This window comes from Aegilops tauschii, chromosome 7 (assembly GCF_002575655.3).
Source record: "Aegilops tauschii subsp. strangulata cultivar AL8/78 chromosome 7, Aet v6.0, whole genome shotgun sequence".
Taxonomy (NCBI): Eukaryota; Viridiplantae; Streptophyta; class Magnoliopsida; order Poales; family Poaceae; genus Aegilops; species Aegilops tauschii.
The window spans coordinates 467142990-467158153 of record NC_053041.3 but is presented as its reverse complement, the minus strand read 5'-3'; positions in this window follow the sequence as shown (position 1 = coordinate 467158153).

The window sequence follows — 15164 nt, the reverse complement described above, 5'->3', positions numbered from 1 at the left end:
TAATGAACCTCCTATAAAAACCGGCATGACCAAGGAAACTTCTTATACCTTTGATGTCCTTGGGACACGACATCTTTTCAATAGCATCAACTTTAGCTTTATCAACTTCAATACCTCTTTCAGAAATTTTATGCCCCAAGACAATACCTTCATTAACCATAAAGTGGCACTTCTCCCAATTCAAGACAAGATTAGTTTCTTCACATCTCTGCAAAACTCGATCAAGGTTGCTTAAGCAATCATCAAAAGAAGTTCCATACACGGAGAAATCATCCATGAAAACCTCAACAATCTTTTCACAAAAGTCAGAGAATATAGCCATCATGCATCTTTGAAAGGTAGCAGGTGCATTACATAAACCAAAAGGCATACGCCTATAATCAAAGGTACCGAAAGGGCAAGTAAAAGTGGTCTTTTCCTGATCCTCTTTTGACACAGGTATTTGAGAGAAACCAGAATAACCATCTAGAAAGCAAAAATGTGTATGTTTGGATGATCTTTCTAGCATTTGATCAATAAAAGGTAAGGGGTAATGATCCTTTTTAGTAGCTTTATTTAATTTGCGGAAATCAATTACCATTCTATAACCTGTAATAATTCTTTGTGGGATCAATTCATCTTTGTCATTAGGAACAACAGTAATACCTCCCTTCTTAGGGACACAGTGGACAGGACTTACCCACTGACTATCAGCAACGGGATAAATTATGCCTGCCTCTAGAAGCTTTAGTATTTCTTTTCTTACCACTTCTTTCATCTTGGGATTTAACTGTTGTTGGTGATCAACAACTGGTTTAGCATCTTTCTCCAATTTTATTTTGTGCTGGCATAAAGTGGGACTAATGCCCTTAAGATCATCAAGGGTATATCCAGTAGTAGCACGGTGCTTCTTCAGAGTTCAATAATTTCTTTTCTTCATGCTTAGCACTAATAATAACAGGATATATCTTCTTCTCATCAAGATAAGCATATTTAAGAGTATCAGGTAACGGTTTAAGCTCAAACACGGGATCACCCTTGGGTGGAGGAGGATCCCCTAGGATTTCAACAGGCAAGTTGTGTTTCAAAATAGGTCCCTGTTTAAAGAATACTTCATCTATTTCCCTTCTTTCATTCATAAACATATTATTTTCATGGTCGAGCAAATATTGTTCTAAAGGATCATTAGGAGGCACGGCAATAGAAGCAAGACCAATAATTTCATCTTTACTAGGCAATTCTTTATCATGGGGTTGTCTACGAAATTTAGCAAAATTAAACTCATGAGACATATCCCCTAGACAAATAGTAACAATATCCTTTTTGAAGTCTATATTAGCATTGACAGTATTCAAGAAGGGTCTACCAAATATAATGGGACAAAAGTTATCTTGTGGGGAACCAAGAACAAGAAAATCAGCAGGATATTTAACTTTCCCACACAAGACTTCAACATCTCTAACAATCCCAACTGGTGAAATAGTATCTCTATTGGCAAGCTTAATTGTAACATCAATTTCCTCCATCTCAGCAGGTGCAATATCATGCATAATTTCTTTGTATAAGGAATGAGGTATTGCACTTGCACTAGCACCCATATCACATAAGCCATGATAGCAATGATCTCCTATTTTAACAGAAATAACAGGCATGCCTACAACAGGTCTATGTTTATTTTTAGTATCAGGTCTAGCAATTCTAGCAGCTTCATCACAGAAGTAAATAACATGCCCATCAATATTATCAGCCAAGAGATCTTTTACCATAGCAATACTAGGTTCAACTTTAATTTGCTCAGGGGGTGTAGGTGTTCTAGTGTTACTCTTACGAACCACAGTTGAAGCTTTAGCATGATCCTTTATTCTAACAGGGAAAGGTGGTTTCTCAATATAAGCAGTAGGAACAATAGGATCAACATTATAAGTGATAGTCTTTTCTTCAACTTTAATAGGTGCAACTACTTTTACTTCAATGGGAGGATTATATTTAAACCACTTCTCCTTAGGGAGATCAACATGAGTAGCAAAGGATTCATAGAAAGAAGCTACTATCTCAGAGTCAAGTCCATATTTAGTGCTAAATTCACGGAAAACATCGGTATCCATAAAATATTTAACACAATCAAACTTAGGTGTTATACCTGACTCCTTACCTTCGTCGGATCCCAATCTTCAGTGTTGCATTTAATTCTGTCCAATAAATCCCATTTGAATTCAATAGTCTTCATCATAAAAGAGCCAGTACAAGAAGTATCGAGCATGGAGCGATTATTGGGAGAAAGCCGAGCATAAAAAATTTGAATAATAATTTCTCTTGAGAGCTCATGATTGGGGCATGAATATAACATTGACTTAAGCCTCCCCCAAGCTTGAGCGATGCTTTCTCCTTCGCAAGGCCAAAAATTATATATATAATTACGATCACGATGAACAAGATGCATAGGATAAAACTTCTGATGAAATTCCAATTTCAATCGGTTGTAGTTCCATGATCCCATATCATCACATAGCCTAAACCATGTCAATGCCTTTCCCTTCAAAGATAAAGGGAAGACCTTCTTCTTGATAACATCCTCGGGCATACCTACAAGCTTAAATAATCCACAAACTTCATCCACATAGATTAGGTGCAAATCGGGATGTAATGTTCCATCACCTGTGAAAGGATTAGCTAGCAGTTTCTCTATCATACCTGAAGGAATTTCAAAGTAAACATTTTCAGTAGGTTCAGTAGGTTGAGGAGCAACTCTTTGCTCTACTGGTCAGGGTGAAGATACCCCGAACAAGCCCCTCAAAGAATTACTTTCCATAGTAACAAGTGATAGTAAATTTCAGCACCCTATATAAATTTTTCCTTACCAAATTCCACCTACCAAAGGCGCTTCACTCCCCGGCAACGGCGCCAGAAAAGAGTCTTGATGACCCACAAGTGTAGGGGATCTATTGTAGTCCTTTCGATAAGTAAGAGTGTCGAACCCAACGAGGAGCAGAAGGAAATGACAAGCGGTTTTCAGTAAGGTATTCTCTGCAAGCACTGAAATTATCGGTAACTGGTAGCTTTGTGATAAGGTAATTTGTAACGGGTAGTAAGTAATGAAAGTAAACAAGGTGCAGCAAGATGGCCCAATCCTTTTTTTAGCAAATGACAAGCCTGGACAAACTCTTATATAGAGAAAAGCGCTCCCGAGGACACATGGGAATTATCGTCAAGCTAGTTTTCATCACGCTCATATGATTCGCGTTCGTTACTTTTATAATTTGGTATGTGGGTGGACCGGTGCTTGGGTTGCTGCCCTTCCTTGGAAAAGCATCCCACTTATGATTAACCCCAATTGCAAGCATCTGCAACTACAAAAGAAGTATTAAGGTAAACCTAACCATAGCATGAAACATATGGATCCAAATCAGCCCCTTACGAAGTAACGCATAAACTAGGGTTTAAACTTCTGTCACTCTAGCAACCCATCATCTACTTATTACTTCCCAATGCCTTCCTCTAGGCCCAAATAATGGTGAAGTGTCATGTAGTCGACGTTCACATAACACCACTAGAGGAAAGACAACATACATCTCATCAAAATATCGAACGAATACCAAGTTGTCACATCCCTAGTTCTGGTATGACCTAGACTAGCTAGTCATGTGTGCATCATGTTTAAATTTCATTTAAATTTGAAATGGGGATCTGTGAAACCCTCAGAATCATTTCTGGAAATGACCCAAATAAAAATTGCTCCAAAAGGGTCCAAGAAAATGTTCATGTTGCTCTTTGAAAATATTGGACAGAGATAAAAATCAAACCAATATTTTTAGGAGCTCATAAATATTTATTTTGGGCATTTGGAATTAATGCAGTAACTATTTGCTTTGGATATATATTGTTATATATATATAATATTGTCCAAAAATTATGCCATTTGCTGAGGAGTTCTGGAATAATACCACTAGCCCCTACAAAAATTGGCATAAGAAAATAAAATGGTTTATCATTTTTATTAAACCAAACAAATGTCAGAAAAATAGAAAATAAACAAAAAGGGGAAAACCCTTACCTGGACTTACCTGGGCCACTTGCTGGCCTGGCTCTGTGCCGGCCCAGCTGACTGGCCCAGTGCCAGTCGTCGTTGTCCTCACGCCAGACGGACAGGCGTGTGGCCGACGCGCGCGCATCGTCGTGCCGCCACGCCACCAGCCTGCCTGCCCTCTCCCCTGCCAGCGCGACGCGCTGGGCGACGTCGCGGGTGCCGTCCCTATCCGGTCGACCTCCTCACTTTTCCCCTCGCCTTCTTCCTTGCTCTCTCTCACCGCGCCCGAACGCTGCCGTCGCCGCCACTCGCCATTGCCGCAGCCACCGTCTACCCCTCGTCTCTCCGACACACGCAGGAGCTCCGCCTCCTCGCTCTGAAGCTCTCCGCCGAGCCACGCAAGCCGGAGCGTCCCGTGGAGCCGTCGCCGTCGCCTTCTTCGCCTCCGGCCACCGTGGATCCCCATCGCCGCTCCGTCGACTCCAGAGCTTCCCCCGAGCCGCTGAGCACGCCCGCCGAACCTCCGTGAGCTCCCTTCCGTTCCCGCGCTCGAATTCGCGCCGTAGCCGTGCTAGCCGACGTGCCCGCGAGCACCTCGCCGCCGACCATGTCACCGCCGTGGCAAGGGCCACCACAGCTCGCCCCGAGCACCTCACCGTGCTCCTGGTGCCACGAGGGTGCCGCAGAGCCCCTCGGGTGGCCTCCCCGTGCACCGCAGCGTTGCGCCCGCCCTTGGCCGAACTCCGGCCACCGCCGCGAGCTTCGCTCCGGCGAGCTCCGACCACCCCACGGTCTCCCTCGTGTCCCACTGGATGCGCGCGAGCCTGGGCTTTGCGTAGGTGGCCTCCGCGGCCCAAATGGTCGCCGGAGCGACGAACCCGACGAGCTCCGCCGCGCTCGGCCTCGCCGGCGACTAACCGCCGGTCAACCCGGGTCAAACCGCACTAATTACCCCCCTGTGACACTGACAGTGGGCCCCTGCGCCTAATCCTATAATTAGAACAAATTAAACCCTCTGTTTAAAACGTGTGTCACTGACGTGTGGACCCCACACGTCAGGTTTGACTTGGTCAGCACCGCTAACCCGCTGATGTCATGATGACGCAGTGCTGACGCAATAAACCCTTTTTCTGGATTTAAATTAAATCAGGAAATTCCAGAAAATGATATAAACTTCTAAAAATCATAGAAATTCAACCGTAACTCAGATTTAAATAAGTTATATATGAAAAATTATCAGAAAAATGCCATCTATCCATCTGTACTAGTTTCATGCATGAAAAACCAACTTATACCTACTGTATAAGTGAAAACATATAAATGGCATATATAAGGACTTAAATTAGAGTTGCATTTGAACCTTTGGTTCAAATGGATCTCTTCCAAGTTGAATGCTAAATGCATTGGCTCAAAATACATCACATATTCATGCCATATTCATGCATCATATTGTTGCATATGATTGTGTTTTGACTGTCGACACCGTTCCTTCTCGATAGGTCCTGCTCCGGAGAGTGTTCCAGAGTACCTGTCTGAGGAGCAGTGCCACCCTGTTGATCTACCAGGCAAGCAAACCCCCTTTGTTCATTCCGATACAAACCTACTCTCTCGCTCCTGCTCTCTTTTACTGCATTAGGACAACAACGATTCAACTGCTACTTTATGCTGCGGTAGTTGAACCCATTCCTCTGCATGACCTGTCATTGCCACAGTAAATAGTTGAAACCCACTAGCATGTGTAGGAGTTGATTGAGCCATGTTGTGTTCCTACCATGCCTTGCCTGCTATTGCTTAGAGTTGTGTCAGGTCTGGTTCATTGGGAATGAATTGGAGTGTTACGATATGTTCTGGTGCCGAGAGTTAAGCGTGTGAACACGATTTGGTAAAGGTAGCGGTGAGAGGCCATGTAGGAGTACATGGTGGGTTGTCTCATTGGGACCGTCCTTAAGAACCGAGTTCTGTGTAAGTTGTCCAATGACTAGCTACTACCACACATTGGGCTCCGGGCGCTCCAAGCTCTCTCGACTTATTAACCGCCTTGATCTCTGTCCAGGAGTTGCAACTAGTTTCTGGTGTTTGTAGGTAGTGCTATTTTTCTACCGAGTGGCACCCGGCATGGTGGGCTTGGGACAGACTAGGCACACGTGGCCCGGTGTACCGAGTGGCACCCGGATGGTGGGCTCGGGAACCCTGCACACATCGTTTGGGGCCGTGAGCGACACCCCGGCCGGATCTCCTTGCGGATGGAACCCAAATAGGCGATAAACCTGGACTAGAGTCTTGCGTGGTTAGTCAGGTCGTGGCCGACACCCTCGCCAGGCTTCCGCTTGAAGGTTGCCGAGGTACATGACGTGTACATGGCGGTAAGTGGCGAGAGCGTGTGTGACGCAGTACACCCCTGCAGGGTTATCATGATCTATTCGAATAGCCGTGTCCTCGGTTATGGACTTCTTGGATGCTTACGTGGTACATAGACAACTTCAAGTGGATACTCTAAAATGCTCAAGATAAGTGTGAGTGCTATGGATGGCTTCTCGTAGTGAGACGGGAATGAATCCATAGTAGTGTATTGAGGTGGTGACTAGTGGACTCGTGTGCGCCTTCTTACCTCAAAGAAGTTTCTCGTAGTCGTAGAACAGGATAGCCACTGAGTCAAAGCTGGCTTGCTGCAACTAAACCCCACACTACCTTCTTGATACAAATGCATGTATGATAGGATCTGATGTAAGTCTTGCTGAGTACCTTTGTACTCATGTTGCTTTATTTATGTTTTGCAGCGGAGACTTCGGTCTTACTAGTAGCTCCGCTTGGACTTCGACGAGTAGCTTGTACCTCAGCTACGATCTTGCACCCTTGGGAGGGTCTTGTAGATAGTCAGGCTTCTCAGCTTTTTTCTTTGTAGTTGTCTGTATTCAGACATGTAATGCTTCCGTTGCTTGTATGCTCTGAATGATGGGTCATGTGACCCCTGTTTGTACTTAATGCTATGTGGCTCTTCTGGGCCTTTTATCTATATGAGTTCGCGTTATGTTGTGATGCCATGTTGTACATCACATACTTGCATGTTATGCGTACGTGTAACGTGTATTGCTATGTGTGGGATCCGACAATCTAGTTGTTTATCCTTGGCAACCTCTCTTATGGGGAAATGTAGTCTAGTGCCTCCTTGAGCCATAGTAGTCCGCTACAGCCCGGTTCACCGGAGTCCTGCTAGCCCAGCACTACTGCTCTGGACACTTGACTGGCCGGCATGTGTTTCACATCGTTCCTGTGTCTGTCCCTTCGGGGAAATGTCACGCGGTGACATCCGGAGTCCTGCCTAGCCTGCTACAGCCCGGGTTCCCGGAGTCCTGTTAGCCCAGTGCTACAGCCCGGATTCTCACGCTGCTGACCGACACGTTCGATGTTGATTCATGTATGCCTGTCCCCATACGTTAGTGCCGCTTTGGGTTCACGACTAGCCATGTCGGCCCGGGTGCTCTGTCATATGGATGCTAGCGACATTGTCATATACGTGAGCCAAAAGGCGCAAACGGTCCCGGGCCATGGTAAGGCGACACCCGTGGGAGTACCGTGCGTGAGGCTGCAAAGTGATATGAGGTGTTACAGGCTAGATCGGTGTGACTTAGAATCGGGGTCCCGACAGCTTTGGTATCAGAGCCTGACTGCCTGTAGGATTTCCAAGCCAACCTGGTCGAAGTTGAGTCTAGAAATTCTTTAGTTATAAGGGAATTGATTGTGGAAGGGAACGTAAGGCTCTTTTACTCCTTTTACCTCATGCCTTCTGAGCTGAGTCATCCTATCTTCCTACAGGGTTAAGGAACTAGGCTTTCTCTTCTGTCTATCAGGATCACGTGTTACTTCTCTGTAGTCTCTTAGGATTGGTTGGTCAGAGTCATATCCCAGCTTGAGTATCTCCAGTGTAGCCTGTTTAGTAATATCTCAGAACCTTGAGTGATGATGTTGAGTTTGGTGCTACCCCGTCCTTTGCAGAATGTCTCATTTTGAGCATTTTACTGCCGTTATGCTGCCAGATTTGTCCTAGGAGTTTGAGAGATACTAAATTTCCTTATGCTACATGTTGCATTCTATAGTTGTTGTTGACCTCGTCCTTGGTTCCGCTTCTCAGGATGTCGTCAGTTAACCGAAGTTCTGTTGCTCGTTGCCTGAACCACGGAGGTGGTAGGGATGAGGAGGATCCTCCCGACCAGCCTTCGTTGGCAGAGTTTATGTTAGAGATGGAGAGGAACAAGCATGAGTCTAACCGCTTGTTAGCACGTATCGAGGAGAACACCGCACCTCAGTGCAAAGAGTCAGCGACCATCTATGATTTCATTGGTTTGAAACCACCTACTTTCCATCATTCCATTGAACCACTCGATGCAGATGACTGGCTCCGTAGTATCACACACAAGTTGCGTTCTGCGAACGTAGCTGAAGGTGACAAGGTCACTTATGCTGCATATCACCTGGAAGGTCCTGCTAGTCTTTGGTGGCAGAACTATGAGGCTATGCTTCCAGCTGGCCAGATACCGACCTGGAGAGATTTCACTGAGGCTTTTCGCGAGCATCACATTCCTTAGGCTCTCATTGACCACAAGAGAGAAGATTTCTGTAGTCTCACCCAGGGTAAGATGGCTGTTGATACTTACAGTAGAGAGTTTGAGAACCTCGCCCGCTAAGCTACAGAAGAAGTGTCCACGGACGCTAAGAAGCAGGCTAGGTTCCGGAAGGGTCTCAACCCCAAGTTGCGTCGTGATCTCCACTTGCACCATTGCAATACATTCCAGGCTCTTGTGAACAAGGCCATTAATGCGGAGACAGCTCAGCTCACCTACGAGGAGTCTCGTAAGCACACCCGTGATTTGGTTTCTTCCTCTGGTTCTAGTTCTCATAAGCGCCGGATTTGGGTTCCGAACTCCGCTCTTCCACCTGGATATGCACCGAGGCCATCTTATGTGGCGCCTCACCCAGTCCAGCAGTATGCTCCACCCAGGCCTATTGGTAGACCGCTTGTCAATGCGGGTCCACATCCAACTTCAGGGACTTGCTTCACATGCGGGAAGCCAGGACACTATGCACGTGACTGCTCTCAAACTAACTATGCCCCACCCCTGCCTGAGAAGTCTGTTGGCAGTGGTAAGCCATCACGCAAGATGATCAGTGTCAAGTCAGCTCCCACTGAGCATGGACGTGTGCATCACGCCTCAGCTAAAGACGCTCATGATGATCCGGATGTCGTTCTTGGTACACTCCTTGTCAATTTCCATCCAGCTTCGGTTCTATTCGATACTGGAGCATCTCACTCCTTCATCTCTGAAGGCTATGCCCGTTTGCACGACATGTCATTTTGTGATATGCCAACTCCACTTGAAGTCCAAACTCCAGGGTCTAGATGGCAAACTACCAGAATAAGCCATGGTAATGAAATCCTTGTTGACAGACTCGTATTCCTTGCATCACTTATAGCCCTCAAGTCCACAGATATTAACATCATCTTGGGTATGGACTGGATGACAGCGCATCATGCCAAGATTGATTGTTACACCAGGTCTGTTCAGCTCACACACCCATCTGGTAAGTTAGTCACTGTCTCCACCAGAGTTGCAAAGCGTCAACTCTATTCTCTTAATGCCAGTCCTCTTCCAGACCTTGAAGATATCCCGGTAGTCCGTGACTTTCCGGATGTCTTTCCAGAAGAACTGCCAGGTATTCCACCTGACAGGGATGTAGAGTTTGTCATAGACCTTATCCCAGGAACCGCCCCAATTTCTAGGAGACCTTACAAGATGGCACCTTTAGAACTAGCTGAGCTTAAGAAACAACTTGATGAGTCCTTGCAAAAGGGTTTCATTCGACCTAGTTCTTCTCCCTGGGCTTGCCCCGTCCTCTTCGTCAAGAAGAAGGATGGTACGGACCGGATGGTTGTAGATTATCGTCCCGTTAATTTGGTCACGATAAAGAACAAGTATCCGCTCCCCAGGATCAATGACCTGTATGATCAACTCGCTGGATCCTCGGTCTTTTCCAAGATGGATTTGAGGTTAGGCTACCACCAAATCAAGATTAGAAACGGGGACATTCCTAAGACGGCTTTTGTCACTCGTTATGGCCAGTACGAGTACACCGTCATGTCTTTTGGTCTAACCAATGCTCCAGCTACCTTCTCCCGCTTGATGAACTCGATCTTCATGGAGTACTTAGATAAGTTCGTCGTGGTTTACCTCGATGATATCCTTATCTACTCGAAGAACGAGGAAGAGCATGCCGAACATCTTAGACTTGTGTTATAAAAACTCAGAGAGCACCGCCTTTATGGCAAGTTCTCCAAGTGCGAATTTTGGTTGCCAGAAGTGACCTACCTAGGCCACGTGATCTCTGGTAAGGGCATTGCTGTCAATCCTGAGAGAGTTCAGGCCGTTCTTGAATATACTCCACCTGAAACAGTTAAACAAGTTAGGAGTTTCCTTGGTCTAGCCAGTTATTGTCGCCGCTTCGTTGAAAACTTCTCCAAAGTAGCCAAACCCCTCACGGAACTTCTCAAGAAGGATAAAAAGTTTGAGTGGTCCCCACAGTGTGAATACAGTTTTCAGGAACTGAAAAGACGCCTGACTTCTGCTCCCATATTGGTGCCACCGGATTTCACTAAAGACTTTGTTATCTACTGCGACGCCTCGCGACAGGGACTAGGTTGCATTCTTATGCAGGATCGTCATGTGATTGCCTATGCATCTCGACAGTTGCATCCACATGAGGAGAATTACCCTACACATGATCTAGAGCTTGCAGCCGTAGTCTATGCACTCAAGACATGGCGACATTACCTTCTCGGTAAACGTTGCGAGATTTACACCGATCACCAGAGTCTCAAGTATATTTTCACCCAACCAGATTTGAACCTTAGGCAAAGACGTTGGTTGGAGTTGATCTCAGATTACGACTTAGGGATTACCTACACCCCAGGCAAGGGCAATGTCATGGCTGATGCGCTAAGTCGTAAGTCCTATTGCAACAATATTATGTTGCAGCAGGGCCAACCACTTCTCCATGAGGAATTCCGTAAGCTTAATCTTCATATTGCTCCTCACGGATTCCTTTCTACCTTGGTGGCGAAACCTACTCTTGTGGATCAGATCATCTCTGCTCAGAAGCAGGATACGGGAATTTCCCGGATCAAGAGAAACATTAATAAGGGAGTTGGTGGATGTTTCTCTATGGATGATCGAGGTGCTGTTTTCTTTGAGAATCGCTTGGTGGTTCCCAAGAATCAACATCTGCGACAATTGATCCTTAAGGAGGCACATGAATCCCCTCTCACGATTCATCCCGGTAGTACTAAGATGTATCACGACCTACGTCAGAGGTTCTGGTGGACTAGGATGAAGAGAGAAATTGCTGAGTTCATAGCTAATTGTGACGTTTGTCGTCGCGTTAAGGCAGAACATCAAAGACCTGCTGGCACCCTTCAACCTTTAGCCATTCCTGAGTGGAAATGGGATAAAGTTGGTATGGACTTCATCACCGGCTTTCCCAGGACCAAGAAAGGGAATAACGCTATCTTCGTAGTCATTGATCGTCTTTCCAAAGTGGCTCACTTCCTACCTGTTCGAGAGAGTATCACTGCTAGTCAGCTCGCTGACTTATATATTTCTCGAATAGTGTCACTTCATGGTGTTCCACTAGAGATCAATTCAGACCGTGGTAGTCTCTTCACTTCTCATTTCTGGGAGAGTTTCCAAACTGCCATGGGCACCCATCTTTCCTTCAGTACCGCTTTCCACCCTCAATCAAGTGGTCAGGTGGAAAGGGTCAACCAAATTCTCGAAGACATGCTTAGGGCTTGTGTTATCTCATTCGGTATGGATTGGGAGAAATGCCTACCTTTCGCCGAGTTTGCTTATAACAATAGCTATCAATCCAGTCTTAAGAAAGCTCCTTTCGAGATTCTGTATGGACGAAGATGTCGAACACCTTTGAACTGGTCAGAAACCGGTGAAAGACAATTCTTTGGACCAGACATGATCCAGGAAGCAGAAGAGCAAGTTCGCATCATTCGTGAGAATTTGAAAACAGCCCAGTCTCGTCAAAAGAGCCAGTATGACCGTCGTCATAAGGAAGTGGCTTATGAAGTTGGCGACAAGGCTTACCTTCGGGTTACTCCCCTAAAGGGTACCCATCGTTTCGGTATCAAGGGCAAGTTGGCTCCTCGTTACATTGGTCCTTTTCGCATTCTCGCTAAACGAGGAGAGGTTGCCTATCAGTTAGAACTACCCCCACATCTATATCGAGTCCATGATGTCTTCCACGTCTCTCAACTCAGGCGTTGCTTCTCGGATCCCATCCGCGGAGTGGACCATGAAACGCTTGATCTCCAAGATAACCTCACATACCGAGAGTACCCTATTCGCATTCTTGATCAAGCAGAGCGTGTCACCCGACGTCGGAACATCAAGTTTCTCAAGGTTCAGTGGTCTCATCATTCTGAGAGAGAAGCTACTTGGGAGCGAGAAGATCGTCTTCGACTGGAGTACCCCACCTTCTTTCCATCGACCCCTGAATCTCGGGACGAGATTCTTTCAAGTGGGGGCGAGTTGTCACATCCCTAGTTCTGGTATGACCTAGACTAGCTAGTCATGTGTGCATCATGTTTAAATTTCATTTAAATTTGAAATGGGGATCTGTGAAACCCTCAGAATCATTTATGGAAATGACCCAAATAAAAATTGCTCCAAAAGGGTCCAAGAAAATGTTCATGTTGCTCTTTGAAAATATTGGACAGAGATAAAAATCAAACCAATATTTTCAGGAGCTCATAAATATTTATTTTGGGCATTTGGAATTAATGCAGTAACTATTTGCTTTGGATATATATTGTTATATATATAAAATATTGTCCAAAAATTATGCCATTTGCTGAGGAGTTCTGGAATAATACCACTAGCCCCTACAAAAATTGGCATAAGAAAATAAAATGGTTTATCATTTTTATTAAACCAAACAAATGTCAGAAAAATAGAAAATAAACAAAAAGGGGAAAACCCTTACCTGGAATTACCTGGGCCACTTGCTGGCCTGGCTCTGTGCCGGCCCAGCTGACTGGCCCAATGCCAGTCGTTGTCCTCGCGCCAGACGGACAGGCATGTGGCCGACGCGCGCGCATCGCCGTGCCGCCACGCCACCAGCCTGCCTGCCCTCTCCCCTGCCAGCGCGACGCGCTGGGCGACGTCGCGGGTGCCGTCCCTATCCGGTCGACCTCCTAACTTTTCCCCTCGCCTTCTTCCTTGCTCTCTCTCACCGCGCCCGAACGCTGCCGTCGCCGCCACTCGCCATTGCCGCAGCCACCGTCTCCCCCTCGTCTCTCCGACACGCGCAGGAGCTCCGCCTCCTCGCTCTGAAGCTCTCCGCCAAGCCACGCAAGCCGGGCGTCCCGTGGAGCCGTCGCCGTCGCCTTCTTCGCCTCCGGCCGCCGTGGATCCCCATCGCCGCTCCGTCGACTCCAGAGCTTCCCCCGAGCCGCTGAGCACGCCCGCCGAACCTCCGTGAGCTCCCCTCCGTTTCCCCTCCGTTCCCGCGCTCGAATTCGCGCCGTAGCCGTGCTAGCCGACGTGCCCACGAGCGCCTCGCCGCCGACCATATCACCGTCGTGGCAAGGGCCACCACAGCTCGCCCCGAGCACCTCACCGTGCTCCTGGTGCCACGAGGGTGCCGCAGAGCCCCTCGGGTGGCCTCCCCGTGCACCGCAGCGTTGCGCCCGCCCTTGGCCGAACTCCGGCCACCGCCGCGAGCTTCGCTCCGGCGAGCTCCGACCACCCCACGGTCTCCCTCGTGTCCCACTGGATGCGCGCGAGCCTGGGCTTTGCGTAGGTGGCCTCCGCGGCCCAAATGGTCGCCGGAGCGACGAACCCGACGAGCTCCGCCGCGCTCGGCCTCGCCGGCGACTAACCGCCGGTCAACCCGGGTCAAACCGCACTAATTACCCCCCCTGTGACACTGACAGTGGGCCCCTGCGCCTAATCCTATAATTAGAACAAATTAAACCCTCTGTTTAAAACGTGTGTCACTGACGTGTGGACCCCACACGTCAGGTTTGACTTGGTCAGCACCGCTAACCCGCTGATGTCATGATGACGCAGTGCTGACGCAATAAACCCTTTTTCTGGATTTAAATTAAATCAGGAAATTCCAGAAAATGATATAAACTTCTAAAAATCATAGAAATTCAACCGTAACTCAGATTTAAATAAGTTATATATGAAAAATTATCAGAAAAATGCCATCTATCCATCTGTACTAGTTTCATGCATGAAAAACCAACTTATACCTACTGTATAAGTGAAAACATATAAATGGCATATATAAGGACTTAAATTAGAGTTGCATTTGAACCTTTGGTTCAAATGGATCTCTTCCAAGTTGAATGCTAAATGCATTGGCTCAAAATACATCACATATTCATGCCATATTCATGCATCATATTGTTGCATATGATTGTGTTTTGACTGTCGACACCGTTCCTTCTCGATAGGTCCTGCTCCGGAGAGTGTTCCAGAGTACCTGTCTGAGGAGCAGTGCCACCCTGTTGATCTACCAGGCAAGCAAACCCCCTTTGTTCATTCCGATACAAACCTACTCTCTCGCTCCTGCTCTCTTTTACTGCATTAGGACAACAACGATTCAACTGCTACTTTATGCTGTGGTAGTTGAACCCATTCCTCTGCATGACCTGTCATTGCCACAGTAAATAGTTGAAACCCACTAGCATGTGTAGGAGTTGATTGAGCCATGTTGTGTTCCTACCATGCCTTGCCTGCTATTGCTTAGAGTTGTGTCAGGTCTGGTTCATTGGGAATGAATTGGAGTGTTACGATATGTTCTGGTGCCGAGAGTTAAGCGTGTGAACACGATTTGGTAAAGGTAGCGGTGAGAGGCCATGTAGGAGTACATGGTGGGTTGTCTCATTGGGACCGTCCTTAAGAACCGAGTTCTGTGTAAGTTGTCCAATGACTAGCTACTACCACACATTGGGCTCCGGGCGCTCCAAGCTCTCTCGACTTATTAACCGCCTTGATCTCTGTCCAGGAGTTGCAACTAGTTTCTGGTGTTTGTATGTAGTGCTATTTTTCTACCGAGTGGCACCCGGCAGGGTGGGCTTGGGACAGAC